At 32.7% G+C, this 13,412-nt stretch overlaps 3 non-coding genes across 3 annotated transcripts; all 3 read left to right on the top strand.

The window, feature by feature from the left end:
- Positions 1 to 4,997: 4,997 nt before the first annotated feature.
- Positions 4,998 to 6,991, top strand: LOC138914225 (small subunit ribosomal RNA). The gene has a single exon (XR_011420085.1). It is a non-coding gene; the product is annotated as a small subunit ribosomal RNA (ribosomal RNA).
- Positions 6,992 to 7,611: 620 nt separating this feature from the next.
- Positions 7,612 to 7,790, top strand: LOC138914220 (5.8S ribosomal RNA). The gene has a single exon (XR_011420081.1). It is a non-coding gene; the product is annotated as a 5.8S ribosomal RNA (ribosomal RNA).
- A 398-nt stretch (positions 7,791 to 8,188) lies between these two features.
- Positions 8,189 to 12,145, top strand: LOC138914226 (large subunit ribosomal RNA). The gene has a single exon (XR_011420086.1). It is a non-coding gene; the product is annotated as a large subunit ribosomal RNA (ribosomal RNA).
- The last annotated feature ends 1,267 nt before the right edge of the window (positions 12,146 to 13,412 follow it).

Here is a 13,412-nt window from a genome sequence, read left to right as displayed (position 1 = left end):
TAGCCAACTGAATCGTCATCCTATTAGTGACGTGTATAAAAATATTCTAAGTCCGAACATACAAGTAAGAGACATATGCAAGTATATGTACCTCTTAAGGTAGCCAACTGAATCGTCATCCTATTAGTGACGTGTATAAAAATATTCTAAGTCCGAACATACAAGTAAGAGACATATGCAAGTATATGTACCTCTTAAGGTAGCCAACTGAATCGTCATCCTATTAGTGACGTGTATAAAAATATTCCAAGTCCAAACATGAGTTATATGGATATGAAAATAATATTAAGTTCTAGTATGGATATGAAAAAAAATGAGTTATATGGATATGGGAAAAATAACAAGTTCTAGTATGGATATGAAAAAAATGAGTTATGTGGATATGGGAAAAATAATAAGTTCTAGTATGGATATGAAAAAAAAAATGAGTTATATGGATATGGAAAAGAATACAGAGTTCTAGTATGGATATGGAAAAATGAGTTATATGAATATGGGAAAAATGATAAGTTCTAGTATGGATATGAAAAAATATTGAGTTATATGGATATTAAAGAAATAATAAGTTCTAGTATGGATATGGAATAAAATGAGTTATATAGATATGGCAAAAAATTTAATGTTCTAGTATGGATATGAAAAAAATTAGTTATATGAATATGGGAAAATTTATAAGTTCTAGTATGGATATGGGAAAAATAATAAGTTCTAGTATGGATATAAAAAAATATTGAGTTATATGGATATTAAAGAAATAATAAGTTCTAGTATGGATATGGAAAAAAATTAGTTATATTGATATGCTAAATAATGAGTTATATGCATATGGGAAAAATACTAAGTTGTAGTATGGATATGGGAAGAATACTGAGTTCTAGTATGGATATGGGAAAAATAATCAGTTCTAGTATGGATATGAAAAAATATTGAGTTTTATGGATATTGAAGAGATAATAAGCTCTAGTATGGATATGGAAAAAATTAATTATATTGTAATAGTAAATAATAAGTTATATGGATATAGGAAGAAAATTAGGTTCTAGTATGGATATGAAAAAAATTAGTTCTATGGATATGGGAAAAATAAAAAGTTCTGGTATGGATATGGAAAAATATTAAGTTATATGGATATTAAAGAAATAATAAGTTCTAGTATGGATATGGAATAAAATGAGTTATATAGATATGGCAAAAATATAATGTTCTAGTATGGATATGAAAAAAATTAGTTATATGAATATGGGAAAATTTATAAGTTCTAGTATGGATATGGGAAAAAGAATAAGTTCTAGTATGGATATGAAAAAATATTGAGTTATATGAATATTAAAGAAATAATCAGTTCTAGTATGAATATGGAAAAATATTATTTATATTGATATGGTAAATAATGATTTATATGGATATGGGATAAATACTAAATTCTAGTGTGGATATGGAAAAAACGAGTTATATGGATATGGGAAAAATAATAAGTTCAAGTATGGATATGGAAAAAAATTAGTTTAATAGTTATAGGTATGGAAAAAAATTAATTATATAGATATAGAACAAAAAATAAGTTATATGGATATGGTGGCATCAGTACGAAATATGCCCAATTTACATACACCGGAGCCGCAGTACGATAAATACCCAATATTTAGACGTCGTGGCCAAAAACATATATAGGGAGGCAGTGCTCGCCGACCGGTTGTATTGTTCAAAATTTATGTTTTTCATATTATTTTGGCAATGCTATATATAAATGATATCTTATACATATAATTCAATTATAGCGATATGGAAATACCATATTATATGTATAAAGAAAAAAAATGTATAATAAAATATACATTGACATACAAATATGGCTAGTTGTATGGATATGCCGTATTCATTATATGGATACGGCATATAGATTATATAAATATGACCAAAAAATATTTTATATTGATATGGCAAATAAAGAAATTACTTGAATATGGAAATAAAAGAAGTTATATTGATATGGAAGAAAATAATGAGTCATATAGATATGTTGGCATCAGTACGAAATATGCCCAATTTACATACACCGGGGCCGCAGTACGAAAAATACCCAATATTTAGACGTCGTGGCCAAAAACATATATAGGGAGGCAGTGCTCGCCGACCGGCCGTATTGTTCAAAATTTATGTTTATCATATTATTTTGGCAATGCTATATATAAATGATATCTTATACATATAATTCAATTATAGTGATATGGAAATACCATATTATATGTATAAAGAAAAAAAATGTATAATAAAATATACATTGACATACAAATATGGCTAGTTGTATGGATATGCCGTATTCATGATATGGATACGGCATATAGATTATATAAATATGACCAAAAAATATTTTATATTGATATGGCAAATAAAGAAATTACTTGAATATGGAAATAAAAGAAGTTATATTGATATGGAAGAAAATAATGAGTCATATAGATATGTTGGCATTACGAAATATGCCCAATTTACATACACCGGGGCCGCAGTACGAAAAATACCCAATATTTAGACGTCGTGGCCAAAAACATATATAGGGAGGCAGTGCTCGCCGACCGGCCGTATTGTTCAAAATTTATGTTTATCATATTATTTTGGCAATGCTATATATAAATGATATCTTATACATATAATTCAATTATAGCGATATGGAAATACCATATTATATGTATAAAGAAAAAAAATGTATAATAAAATATACATTGACATACAAATATGGCTAGTTGTATGGATATGCCGTATTCTTTATATGGATACGGCATATAGATTATATAAATATGACCAAAAAATATTTTATATTGATATGGCAAATAAAGAAATTACTTGAATATGGAAATAAAAGAAGTTATATTGATATGGAAGAAAATAATGAGTCATATAGATATGTTGGCATCAGTACGAAATATGCCCAATTTACATACACCGGGGCCGCAGTACGAAAAATACCCAATATTTAGACGTCGTGGCCAAAAACATATATAGGGAGGCAGTGCTCGCCGACCGGCCGTATTGTTCAAAATTTATGTTTATCATATTATTTTGGCAATGCTATATATAAATGATATCTTATACATATAATTCAATTATAGCGATATGGAAATACCATATTATATGTATAAAGAAAAAAAATGTATAATAAAATATACATGGACATACAAATATGGCTAGTTGTATGGATATGCCGTATTCATTATATGGATACGGCATATAGATTATATAAATATGACCAAAAAATCTTTTATATTGATATGGCAAATAAAGAAATTACTTGAATATGGAAATAAAAGAAGTTATATTGATATGGAAGAAAATAATGAGTCATATAGATATGTTGGCATCAGTACGAAATATGCCCAATTTACATACACCGGGGCCGCAGTACGAAAAATACCCAATATTTAGACGTCGTGGCCAAAAACATATATAGTCAGGAAGTGCTCGCCGACCGGCCTAATTCTTCAAAATTTATGTTTATCATATTATTTTGGCAATGCTATATATAAATGATATCTTATACATATAATTCAATTATAGCGATATGGAAATACCATATTATATGTATAAAGAAAAAAAATGTATAATAAAATATACATTGACATACAAATATGGCTAGTTGTATGGATATGCCGTATTCATTATATGGATACGGCATATAGATTATATGGATATGACCAAAAAATAATTCATAAAGAAATTATATGAATATGGCAGAAATAATTGGTTATATTAATATGATCAAATAATACTTTATATAAAAAAGTGAATATCTTTGGTTGGGTGGCAAAGAGAATTAAATATGCCCGATATATAGACGTCGTGGCCAAAAACTACTATAGGGTGAAGTGCTTGTCTGTTGGTCTATATATATACATATAATATTTTATGCGTACACATTATTATTATAGATAGTTAATATCTATCGTATGGGTGGCAAACGGAATTAAATAATTTCGATATTTAGACGTCGTGGCCAAAAACTACTATAGGATGGTCAGTGGTTGTCCACCAATTAATTATTGAACAAACCATATGAATATCATATGCTGTTGTCAATATAATGTATATCAATAATAATAAAAAATAAGGATGGTACAGTAAGTAGTCCATCTACTATTGAACAAAATATATTATAATATATACTTTTGTTATCAATAGAACAACATATATTAAAATCAAAATATTATCCGTATAAATTTGTTTCTTAAATGAAATTAAGACTTGGCTACGCGGTTAATATTATAAACCCATGATAATAAGGTGAAACAGAGGTCAAGTTTCTATTATATATAGAATAACAAATTGTTTCCGACTTTTATCGTTAATCTTTGGTGGCAGGTATATATGATAATTTATATTAAATTATTATATCCCCTGTCGTTTGGGCACAGAGTATCGCTTGCCGGTACAATGTGTTTACAAAAAGCATTATAATAAAATATAATTGCAATATTAGTGATCAAAATAATTTCATATGCGCTCGGTTTTATATCATATATTACCAGAGAGTTATATGGAAAAGATAAATTTTAAATTTATCATCAAAATGCAAATGATTTAACTCAATATTTATATTGGTTAAACAAAAATTGTACATGTGTGGATACAATAATTATGTATGTTGAACAAAAATGATATTTTAGAATGAAATATGTATATATAATATAATAAAAACTTATAGAAAGAACAATATATATTGAAAATTGTGTTATAAAAAAGTTGTACTTTTTCTTTAACATCAATTATAAACTTGTTATATTAGTGGCGAAACAAGTAAAAATTAAAGAACGTATACGAATGCCATATAAAAATGGCCGTATTCGAATTAAAATAGAATTATTTCACAAAGCAAAAAAAAAATATTGAATTAAAATCAATATTTAAGAAAAACCGAACATATAAAATGGAAATAAAATCTATTATATTTATATTACTAATTTCTATTCAAAAAATATGAATGAAATATGAACGAAAACATTATTCTGGTTGATCCTGCCAGTAGTTATATGCTTGTCTCAAAGATTAAGCCATGCATGTCTAAGTACACACGAATTAAAAGTGAAACCGCAAAAGGCTCATTATATCAGTTATGGTTCCTTAGATCGTTAACAGTTACTTGGATAACTGTGGTAATTCTAGAGCTAATACATGCAATTAAAACATGAACCTTATGGGACATGTGCTTTTATTAGGCTAAAACCAAGCGATCGCAAGATCGTTATATTGGTTGAACTCTAGATAACATGCAGATCGTATGGTCTTGTACCGACGACAGATCTTTCAAATGTCTGCCCTATCAACTTTTGATGGTAGTATCTAGGACTACCATGGTTGCAACGGGTAACGGGGAATCAGGGTTCGATTCCGGAGAGGGAGCCTGAGAAACGGCTACCACATCTAAGGAAGGCAGCAGGCGCGTAAATTACCCACTCCCAGCTCGGGGAGGTAGTGACGAAAAATAACAATACAGGACTCATATCCGAGGCCCTGTAATTGGAATGAGTACACTTTAAATCCTTTAACAAGGACCAATTGGAGGGCAAGTCTGGTGCCAGCAGCCGCGGTAATTCCAGCTCCAATAGCGTATATTAAAGTTGTTGCGGTTAAAACGTTCGTAGTTGAACTTGTGCTTCATACGGGTAGTACAACTTACAATTGTGGTTAGTACTATACCTTTATGTATGTAAGCGTATTACCGGTGGAGTTCTTATATGTGTTTAAATACTTGTATTTTTTCATATGTTCCTCCTATTTAAAAACCTGCATTAGTGCTCTTAAACGAGTGTTATTGTGGGCCGGTACAATTACTTTGAACAAATTAGAGTGCTTAAAGCAGGCTTCAAATGCCTGAATATTCTGTGCATGGGATAATGAAATAAGACCTCTGTTCTGCTTTCATTGGTTTTCAGATCAAGAGGTAATGATTAATAGAAGCAGTTTGGGGGCATTAGTATTACGACGCGAGAGGTGAAATTCTTGGACCGTCGTAAGACTAACTTAAGCGAAAGCATTTGCCAAAGATGTTTTCATTAATCAAGAACGAAAGTTAGAGGTTCGAAGGCGATCAGATACCGCCCTAGTTCTAACCATAAACGATGCCAGCTAGCAATTGGGTGTAGCTACTTTTATGGCTCTCTCAGTCGCTTCCCGGGAAACCAAAGCTTTTGGGCTCCGGGGAAGTATGGTTGCAAAGCTGAAACTTAAAGGAATTGACGGAAGGGCACCACCAGGAGTGGAGCCTGCGGCTTAATTTGACTCAACACGGGAAAACTTACCAGGTCCGAACATAAGTGTGTAAGACAGATTGATAGCTCTTTCTCGAATCTATGGGTGGTGGTGCATGGCCGTTCTTAGTTCGTGGAGTGATTTGTCTGGTTAATTCCGATAACGAACGAGACTCAAATATATTAAATAGATATCTTCAGGATTATGGTGTTGAAGCTTATATAGCCTTCATTCATGGTGGCAGTAAAATGTTTATTGTGTTTGAATGTGTTTATATAAGTGGAGCCGTACCTGTTGGTTTGTCCCATTATAAGGACACTAGCTTCTTAAATGGACAAATTGCGTCTAGCAATAATGAGATTGAGCAATAACAGGTCTGTGATGCCCTTAGATGTCCTGGGCTGCACGCGCGCTACAATGAAAGTATCAACGTGTATTTCCTAGACCGAGAGGTCCGGGTAAACCGCTGAACCACTTTCATGCTTGGGATTGTGAACTGAAACTGTTCACATGAACTTGGAATTCCCAGTAAGTGTGAGTCATTAACTCGCATTGATTACGTCCCTGCCCTTTGTACACACCGCCCGTCGCTACTACCGATTGAATTATTTAGTGAGGTCTCCGGACGTGATCACTGTGACGCCTTGTGTGTTACGGTTGTTTCGCAAAAGTTGACCGAACTTGATTATTTAGAGGAAGTAAAAGTCGTAACAAGGTTTCCGTAGGTGAACCTGCGGAAGGATCATTATTGTATAATATCCTTACCGTTAATAAAAAAATTTGTTAATACAAATTTAATACAAATTACCAATATATATATATATACATAATAATTATAATAATAATTATACCAAAAATATGATCTTAAAAGTAAAAGATCAAATAAATTTCGAACAAGCAAATCGAAATATTGTAATAATATAATATTATTACAAATAAATTAAATAGAAACAAACATAAAATTCGAACAAGCAAATCGAATTATTAATATAATAAAATATATTTATATATTTATTATAAACTTTTGTGTGTATATGGACCATAATATACACGCGTTGCGAGATGTATTGGCCAACTAATTTGATGATGATCATACATTGGATAATGCAACAACCTAAAATATACAATGTTGTACCTGGTTTCAGGTTAATGTTTTATATAAAATTATCAATATATATTAACAAACAAATGCCATTACAAATAATACTTTGATATATATTGTTTATATAAAACTAAGACATTTCGCAGCATTTATTTTAGGTATATAAATACATTTATTGAAGGAATTGATATATGCCAGTAAAATGGTGTATTTTTAATTTCTTTCAATAAAAACATATTTGACCAAATTTAAAACCAATATTATAAAACTCTAAGCGGTGGATCACTCGGCTCATGGGTCGATGAAGAACGCAGCAAACTGTGCGTCATCGTGTGAACTGCAGGACACATGAACATCGACATTTTGAACGCATATCGCAGTCCATGCTGTTATGTACTTTAATTAATTTTATAGTGCTGCTTGGACTACATATGGTTGAGGGTTGTAAGACTATGCTAATTAAGTTGTTTATACAAATTTTATAATAAAATTTTATAAGCATATGGTATATTATTGGATAAAAATAATTTAATTATTTTATTCATAATATTAACAAATATATGAAAAACATTATCTCACAATAGTAATTAAACTTTGAGAAAAACGAAGAGGAATATTTTCTTTTTCAATCAAATAATACTGAGAAATGTCTAGCATAAAATATTATCTAGAATTGTCTCTTATTAATGATTTGAAATATGAAAAACGTTGACAATATTATTATTCTTCGTTAATTCGTTACAAATAAATGCCATTAATATATATATACGTCAGCTTTAAACGAATTTAATAAAATGTTTTATCATTATATATAAAGAATTAATTGCAAATAAAAGTTATATACAACCTCAACTCATATGGGACTACCCCCTGAATTTAAGCATATTAATTAGGGGAGGAAAAGAAACTAACAAGGATTTTCTTAGTAGCGGCGAGCGAAAAGAAATCAGTTCAGCACTAAGTCACTTTGTCTATATGGCAAATGTGAGATGCAGTGTATGGAGCGTCAATATTCTAGTATGAGAAATTAACGATTTAAGTCCTTCTTAAATGAGGCCATTTACCCATAGAGGGTGCCAGGCCCGTATAACGTTAATGATTACTAGATGATGTTTCCAAAGAGTCGTGTTGCTTGATAGTGCAGCACTAAGTGGGTGGTAAACTCCATCTAAAACTAAATATAACCATGAGACCGATAGTAAACAAGTACCGTGAGGGAAAGTTGAAAAGAACTCTGAATAGAGAGTTAAACAGTACGTGAAACTGCTTAGAGGTTAAGCCCGATGAACCTGAATATCCGTTATGGAAAATTCATCATTAAAATTGTAATATTTAAACAATATTATGATAATAGTGTGCATTTTTTCCATATAAGGACATTGTAATCTATTAGCATACCAAATTTATCATAAAATATAACTTATAGTTTATTCAAATTAAATTGCTTGCATTTTAACACAGAATAAATGTTATTAATTTGATAAAGTGCTGATAGATTTATATGAATACAGTGCGTTAATTTTTCGGAATTATATAATGGCATGATTATCATTGATTTTTGTGTTTATTATATGCACTTGTAGGATTAACAATGCGAAAGATTCAGGATACCTTCGGGACCCGTCTTGAAACACGGACCAAGGAGTCTAACATATGTGCAAGTTATTGGGATATAAACCTAATAGCGTAATTAACTTGACTAATAATGGGATTAGTTTTTTAACTATTTATAGCTAATTAACACAATCCCGGGGCGTTCTATATAGTTATGTATAATGATATTTATATTATTTATGCCTCTAACTGGAACGTACCTTGAGCATATATGCTGTGACCCGAAAGATGGTGAACTATACTTGATCAGGTTGAAGTCAGGGGAAACCCTGATGGAAGACCGAAACAGTTCTGACGTGCAAATCGATTGTCAGAATTGAGTATAGGGGCGAAAGACCAATCGAACCATCTAGTAGCTGGTTCCTTCCGAAGTTTCCCTCAGGATAGCTGGTGCATTTTAATATTATATAAAATAATCTTATCTGGTAAAGCGAATGATTAGAGGCCTTAGGGTCGAAACGATCTTAACCTATTCTCAAACTTTAAATGGGTAAGAACCTTAACTTTCTTGATATGAAGTTTAAGGTTATGATATAATGTGCCCAGTGGGCCACTTTTGGTAAGCAGAACTGGCGCTGTGGGATGAACCAAACGTAATGTTACGGTGCCCAAATTAACAACTCATGCAGATACCATGAAAGGCGTTGGTTGCTTAAAACAGCAGGACGGTGATCATGGAAGTCGAAATCCGCTAAGGAGTGTGTAACAACTCACCTGCCGAAGCAACTAGCCCTTAAAATGGATGGCGCTTAAGTTGTATACCTATACATTACCGCTAAAGTAGATGATTTATATTACTTGTGATATAAATTTTGAAACTTTAGTGAGTAGGAAGGTACAATGGTATGCGTAGAAGTGTTTGGCGTAAGCCTGCATGGAGCTGCCATTGGTACAGATCTTGGTGGTAGTAGCAAATAATCGAATGAGACCTTGGAGGACTGAAGTGGAGAAGGGTTTCGTGTGAACAGTGGTTGATCACGAGTTAGTCGGTCCTAAGTTCAAGGCGAAAGCCGAAAATTTTCAAGTAAAACCAAAAACGCAATATATACAAATCAAGCTAATATAATATACTTGAATAATTTTGAACGAAAGGGAATACGGTTCCAATTCCGTAACCTGTTGAGTATCCGTTTGTTATTAAATATGGGCCTCGTGCTCATCCTGGCAACAGGAACGACCATAAAGAAGCCGTCGAGAGATATCGGAAGAGTTTTCTTTTCTGTTTTATAGCCGTACTACCATGGAAGTCTTTCGCAGAGAGATATGGTAGATGGGCTAGAAGAGCATGACATATACTGTTGTGTCGATATTTTCTCCTCGGACCTTGAAAATTTATGGTGGGGACACGCAAACTTCTCAACAGGCCGTACCAATATCCGCAGCTGGTCTCCAAGGTGAAGAGTCTCTAGTCGATAGAATAATGTAGGTAAGGGAAGTCGGCAAATTAGATCCGTAACTTCGGGATAAGGATTGGCTCTGAAGATTGAGATAGTCGGGCTTGATTGGGAAACAATAACATGGTTTATGTGCTCGTTCTGGGTAAATAGAGTTTCTAGCATTTATGTTAGTTACTTGTTCCCCGGATAGTTAGTTACGTAGCCAATTGTGGAACTTTCTTGCTAAAATTTTTAAGAATACTAATTGGGTCAAACCAATTAGTTCTTATTAATTATAACGATTATCAATTAACAATCAATTCAGAACTGGCACGGACTTGGGGAATCCGACTGTCTAATTAAAACAAAGCATTGTGATGGCCCTAGCGGGTGTTGACACAATGTGATTTCTGCCCAGTGCTCTGAATGTCAAAGTGAAGAAATTCAAGTAAGCGCGGGTCAACGGCGGGAGTAACTATGACTCTCTTAAGGTAGCCAAATGCCTCGTCATCTAATTAGTGACGCGCATGAATGGATTAACGAGATTCCTACTGTCCCTATCTACTATCTAGCGAAACCACAGCCAAGGGAACGGGCTTGGAATAATTAGCGGGGAAAGAAGACCCTTTTGAGCTTGACTCTAATCTGGCAGTGTAAGGAGACATAAGAGGTGTAGAATAAGTGGGAGATATTAGACTTCGGTTTGGTATCGTCAATGAAATACCACTACTCTTATTGTTTCCTTACTTACTTGATTAAATGGAACGTGTATCATTTCCTAGCCATTATACGGATATATTTATTATATCTTATGGTATTGGGTTTTGATGCAAGCTTCTTGATCAAAGTATCACGAGTTTGTTATATAATCGCAAACAAATTCTTTAATAAAACGGTGCATTTATGTATTTTTGATTTGAAAATTTGGTATAACTCCAATTACTCAGGTATGATCCAATTCAAGGACATTGCCAGGTAGGGAGTTTGACTGGGGCGGTACATCTCTCAAATAATAACGGAGGTGTCCCAAGGCCAGCTCAGTGCGGACAGAAACCACACATAGAGCAAAAGGGCAAATGCTGACTTGATCTCGGTGTTCAGTACACACAGGGACAGCAAAAGCTCGGCCTATCGATCCTTTTGGTTTAAAGAGTTTTTAACAAGAGGTGTCAGAAAAGTTACCATAGGGATAACTGGCTTGTGGCGGCCAAGCGTTCATAGCGACGTCGCTTTTTGATCCTTCGATGTCGGCTCTTCCTATCATTGTGAAGCAAAATTCACCAAGCGTTGGATTGTTCACCCATGCAAGGGAACGTGAGCTGGGTTTAGACCGTCGTGAGACAGGTTAGTTTTACCCTACTAATGACAAAACGTTGTTGCGACAGCATTCCTGCGTAGTACGAGAGGAACCGCAGGTACGGACCAATGGCACAATACTTGTTCGAGCGAACAGTGGTATGACGCTACGTCCGTTGGATTATGCCTGAACGCCTCTAAGGTCGTATCCGTGCTGGACTGCAATGATAAATAAGGGGCAATTTGCATTGTATGGCTTCTAAACCATTTAAAGTTTATAATTTACTTTATAAACGACAATGGATGTGATGCCAATGTAATTTGTAACATAGTAAATTGGGAGGATCTTCGATCACCTGATGCCGCGCTAGTTACATATAAAAGCATTATTTAATACAATGACAAAGCCTAGAATCAATTGTAAACGACTTTTGTAACAGGCAAGGTGTTGTAAGTGGTTGAGCAGCTGCCATACTGCGATCCACTGAAGCTTATCCTTTGCTTGATGATTCGATAATAAACATAAATTTAATTGTGTTTATTTTGTTTGGCTTTTTTAAGTCAGAATATATATATATATATAAAATATATATATATAAAATAATAATTATATTTAAATAAATTTTATTTAAATATATTTAACAATGGTAGCCATATGTATCGTCATCCTATTAGTGACGCGTATAAAAATATTCTAAGTCCGAACATGCAAATAAGAGACATATGCAAGTATATGTACTTCTTAAGGTAGCCAACTGAATCGTCATCCTATTAGTGACGTGTATACAAATATTCTAAGTCCGAACATACAAGTAAGAGACATATGCAAGTATATGTACCTCTTAAGGTAGCCAACTGAATCGTCATCCTATTAGTGACGTGTATAAAATATTCTAAGTCCGAACATACAAGTAAGAGACATATGCAAGTATATGTACCTCTTAAGGTAGCCAACTGAATCGTCATCCTATTAGTGACGTGTATAAAAATATTCTAAGTCCGAACATACAAGTAAGAGACATATGCAAGTATATGTACCTCTTAAGGTAGCCAACTGAATCGTCATCCTATTAGTGACGCGTATAAAAATATTCTAAGTCCGAACATGCAAATAAGAGACATATGCAAGTATATGTACCTCTTAAGGTAGCCAACTGAATCGTCATCCTATTAGTGACGTGTATAAAAATATTCTAAGTCCGAACATACAAGTAAGAGACATATGCAAGTATATGTACCTCTTAAGGTAGCCAACTGAATCGTCATCCTATTAGTGACGTGTATAAAAATATTCTAAGTCCGAACATACAAGTAAGAGACATATGCAAGTATATGTACCTCTTAAGGTAGCCAACTGAATCGTCATCCTATTAGTGACGTGTATAAAAATATTCCAAGTCCAAACATGAGTTATATGGATATGAAAATAATATTAAGTTCTAGTATGGATATGAAAAAAATGAGTTATATGGATATGGGAAAAATAACAAGTTCTAGTATGGATATGAAAAAAATGAGTTATGTGGATATGGGAAAAATAATAAGTTTAGTATGGATATGAAAAAAAAATGAGTTATATGGATATGGAAAAGATACAGAGTTCTAGTATGGATATGGAAAAATGAGTTATATGAATATGGGAAAAATGATAAGTTCTAGTATGGATATGAAAAAATATTGAGTTATATGGATATTAAAGAAATAATAAGTTCTAGTATGGATATGGAATAAATGAGTTATATAGATATGGCAAAAAATTTAATGTTCTAGTATGGATATGA

This window comes from Drosophila takahashii, unplaced genomic scaffold (genome assembly GCF_030179915.1).
Source record: "Drosophila takahashii strain IR98-3 E-12201 unplaced genomic scaffold, DtakHiC1v2 scaffold_147, whole genome shotgun sequence".
Classification (NCBI taxonomy): domain Eukaryota; kingdom Metazoa; phylum Arthropoda; class Insecta; order Diptera; family Drosophilidae; genus Drosophila; species Drosophila takahashii.
The sequence above is the reverse complement of the archived record's forward strand: the minus strand, read 5'-3'. Positions and strand labels throughout refer to the sequence as shown.